The 4,664-nt window shown below is 37.7% G+C and overlaps 1 pseudogene; it reads left to right on the top strand.

The window, feature by feature from the left end:
* The first annotated feature begins 1,551 nt into the window (after window positions 1-1,551).
* Window positions 1,552-3,983, top strand: LOC110730514 (annotated as a pseudogene).
* Window positions 3,984-4,664: the final 681 nt, after the last annotated feature.

The following is a 4,664-nucleotide window of genomic DNA, read 5'->3' as shown; positions in this document are numbered from 1 at the left end:
AGTAGAGGAGTCACGCTTGGGGCTCTATTCTCTCCCTGATTTTCTGATCTAATAGCTACGTGGTATTCACGCTTCAAAGGTATAATTATGTGATTCTTGTGTGTTATGCATGTGATCCTGATTTAGGTGCGTATGAATGTGATTCATGAAATTCCGCTTATATTACCTAAAATGTCCTACAGTTGCTCGTTGATTATAGATACGGGATTATGCACCAATGTTGCATCCACTAAGTTGGTTGACACTATGAATCTTTCTACTAGGGACCATCCTACTCCTTACAAGCTTAATTGGTTACATGTTGGAGATGGACTACAAGTTAAAAAGCAAGCTTTGGTAAACATTTCCATGGGTTCATATTCTGATAGTGTGTGGTGTGATTTTTACCTATGACTGGTTGTTCTATACTCTTGGGTTGTCCTTGGCAATATGATTGAGGGGTGTTATTTAATGGTGTGACGAATGTTTATTCAATGAAGGTTGGGGACAAGAGAATCCAATTACATCCTTTACCCCCTAAGGCACCACCTATTCAAGCTCCTGCTAGAGAGTTGTTGATTATGCCTAAGCTTGACAAAAAGGAAAAAAAGGGCTAATATGTTGTCTTTGAGAAACCAACATCCTTTTGAGATTGGTGACTATGTTTTCTTATCTTTGAATGCTAAAAAAATCTTTAATAATTCTAGAGGTAAGAATGAACCATTAATGGAAGGACCTTTCAAGATTGTGCATAGGGAGAATTATGATACTTTTCAAGTATTTCTTGGAGCGGGAATTTGTGCTACAATGAGGGCTAGTGACTTGGTGCCTTGTCTTCCAAACGAAACTTGAAGGCAAGTTTTTTTTTTTTTTAAGAGGGAGGGAATGATGTGAGTCGAGTCCCCTTTCTTATAACTATCTTTATTGCTTTACTTAGGTACTCTCTTGGTTTTACCTTACTCTTAAAGTAGGGGTTTTACAAGTGAGTTTTTAATAATATTTTTAGTTATGATCTTAGTAATAGTTATGGGGCCTTGGGCTTCTAAAGTTGTGCTAATTAATTAGTGGGCTATATTGGTTCATTAATTAATTATTAGAGCTTTTTATTTAGTTTGCTTACGGAGCAAGTAGGGTAGATTTATTTTTCCTATATATATATACTAGTTGTATGTCAATTATTTTTAGTAGGACGCTTTATGAATTAAAAGTTGAGATTATTAAGCTTTTGCTTGAAGAGAACTTTGTTGAGGTTCAAACTAATTGTTAACTAGGGTTTTGGGATTGTTGCTTCTAAGATCAAACTTAAAAGTCGTTGCCTTCTAAGACTATCATTCTAATTTCCACCAATAAAATCACTCAAATCCTTCCATTAAAATAAACCGTCAAAATTACGCATCAAATTATTTTAATACAAACCCTCAATTTTAATTTACAGAGTAATATTTACGAAAAGTAAGTTAGGATGAATAGAGTCTTCGAGTCAATTGAAATAGATGATTGTGAAACAAATCAAACAATCACCCGAGACATCACCCTATCAACCCGTGAACCCGACACGACCTAATGCCAAGATTGCCAACTCCAGCGGTCATCTAATTCCAGTATTTCCACACCGTCCTTTAGTCCCTTACTAATCCGAACTCAGCATCAACACTTTCCTAAAATCCTTTAGTCTGCAAAAACCCCTTATATTGATTCCCCCTTTATCCCTGATAATCAAACGAATACAATTTTCTAGGGTTTGTTTTCTTGGTATTCTCTCTCCATCAACCAGAGAATCAAACCTTCGCAAGCTCAACAATGGCGAGAAACGAAGAGAAAGCGCAGTCTATGCTCAATCGCTTCATCACTATGAAGCAAGACGAGAAGAAGAAGCCCAAAGAACGTCGACCTTTCTTAGCCTCCGAGTGCCGCGACCTCGCCGAAGCAGACAAATGGAGGCAGCAAATCATGCGAGAAATCGGTCGAAAAGTTGCCGAAATCCAGAACGAAGGCCTTGGAGAACACCGACTTCGAGATCTCAACGATGAAATTAACAAGCTAATTCGTGAGAAATCGCATTGGGAGCGTCGGATTATCGAGCTTGGAGGTCCGAATTATATGAAGCAATCGGCGAAGATGACTGATTTGGAAGGAAATATTGTCGATGTTCCGAACCCTAGTGGCCGAGGGCCTGGGTATAGGTACTTTGGTGCGGCGAAAAAGCTTCCTGGAGTGAGGGAATTGTTCGAGAAGCCGCCAGAGTTGAGGAAGAGGCGAACGAGGTATGATATATACAAGAGGATTGATGCGAGCTATTATGGTTATAGAGATGAGGAAGATGGAGTTTTGGTGAAATTGGAGGGGCCGGCGGAGGCGGTGATGAGGGAGATGGCGGTGGAGGAGTGGAATTTGATGGAGGAGATTAAGAGGGAGGCGAAAAAGGCGGTGAAGAGCGGCGAGGTTGCCAATGTGAAGGATATTTTGTTCGAGGAAGAGGAGGAGGTTGTGGAGGAGGAGAGGAGGGAGAAGGAGAGGCTCGAGGAGGCGGATGCATTGCAGAAGGACTTCGTTGTGCACGTGCCATTGCCGGATGAGAAGGAGATTGAAAGGATGGTTGTGGAGAAGAAGAAAATGGAGTTGTTGAGTAAGTATACTAGTGAGAATTTGTTGGAGGAGCAGACTGAAGCTAAGGCTATGTTGAATATCAATAGATAGAGAGATTTGCAGCGGCGTAGTAAGTGATTTGTACTTAAATATTGCAATTGTTTTCGATTTTATGTTAGTTTGATGCTTAGCAAGAACTATTTAACATATTACATATAGGGTTCTTTTCTACCTTATTTTTGGTTATGATTCAAATTTAGAATGTAGATTAACTATTGATATTCTATTGCCATGTCTCTTTTCGTTGGTATGTTTATCATGCTATGTGATTAATAGTTGCTTTTACTATGATGCCAATGCTATATCATTGATAGTGAATTATGCATTAGATGTCTAGATGATTATTAGTTTGAACAAGAATTATGCAATATACGATACTGATTAGTAATGGTCTATGTTGCTGAGCTTGTTAAGAGTGGTCGGCGCTGGTGGAGCGTGATTTAGTCTAGGTTCTGTGTAAGGAGTGTGAATCATAGGCCAGAGCAATTATTTGGGGTTGAGCTGCTGTTGAGAAGTTATAGAGCATTTTGGAATAGAACCTTTTTATGTCACATTTTGCTTGGTCTTTGAGGGGTTTAGTCTTTTTCTTTAGCTATAATATTATTTGCTATTTTCAGTTTTTGTCTTCACTGTTATAGGAAAATTTAAACTAGTTATGTGATAATCGAACTTGACGAACCTAGTTCCTCCCAAACTCTATTGTTGCTTGCAACATGTATTTTTGTTGGTTACCTGAAATATATAGGGATATTAAGTTTGACTCTTAATGGGTGATATTGAATCATGTTTACTTCCTTTTTTCTAGATGTGTTGATCATCCCTTTCAAGAAAAGCAGAAAGCATACATGACTTACATGAGAGATGATTCGTGCTCTCTTCACCGATATATGGATAATTTTGAATGGTAACATTTTGGAGAAAGAAGTGTTACTGCTTTAAGGTTCTGTAAAGTATAATTGTGGACGTGGTAAGACCGTAAGATAGAAAAAATCTTAACTGCTTCAGCACTAAGACTTTTACTGTTCTGCTTCAGCATTCTGTGACATTCATTGATTTGTAAGCCTCTTATACGTGGCTTTTAAGAGGGAGCAGGGAGGTTTGTTTGAGGCATCGGGCTTTGCTGCCAGAGTAATGTTAAATCTTCCATTCATTTGTTTCCTTTCTTTTGTGCTGCTTTTGGGTTCGTGCTTAGAAGTAATGGTTTATGTAGTTATGTAGACATTTGAAAAGGGGGATTTTTTTGAAGAAACAGATAAGCCAACTGTTAGGTACCCCTGCAGCGGTGTTCCAGTAGACGATGTAGATTCTGAATGAACCATATTACAGTATTATGAATTTACGACTAATGTTAGACTCAATTCCTCGTATTTCTCTTTGTTTAGAATGGCTTTTCCATCTATCTCACTCTGTAGTATGCCTTCACAATCTGCATCTTTGTGAATAAACCATCGGCTCTACTTCAATCTCCATGCTTATTGGCTTTGTGTTTATTATGAACTGAATTCCATACTTTGCCAAGATAGGCAATAGCATCAGCTGGCAATATTGGCATTCACTTGATAGGGCATTCTCATTATTAGTGACCAAAGAAATTGGCCATGAATTAAAAAATTCCCTTGATGGCTCCGTCCCCAAATAAAAGTCTTAGTTCACATAAAAACTTTGTTCCTAAATGAAAGTACATTTCACATTTAATTACTCAAATCTTACTACTATCTTGTTTTTAATATTCATCTTTAATCAACCACAACCCATTTGTCTTATTTTATACGTGGAAAGCTAAACGTCGCCCTCGAATATCTAACTAACGCCCGCAAAATAACGCAAAATTACTTATCCTTATAATAACGATTATAAAAATAATTAATTTTATCTCAACTTAACACTTTTACCGTACACAAAAAATTTTAATCGTTCTCTCTAGTGGTCAACGACCACCAACGATCATCGGTCAACCACCATGATTTTCATAATCAAACTAATTTTATAAATTTTGCAAAATCAAATTCGTTGGATCTTATGGACGACGATGAAAGACC

This window comes from Chenopodium quinoa, unplaced genomic scaffold (assembly GCF_001683475.1).
Source record: "Chenopodium quinoa cultivar QQ74 unplaced genomic scaffold, ASM168347v1, whole genome shotgun sequence".
Lineage (NCBI taxonomy): Eukaryota > Viridiplantae > Streptophyta > Magnoliopsida > Caryophyllales > Amaranthaceae > Chenopodium > Chenopodium quinoa.
The sequence above is the reverse complement of the archived record's forward strand: the minus strand, read 5'-3'. Positions and strand labels throughout refer to the sequence as shown.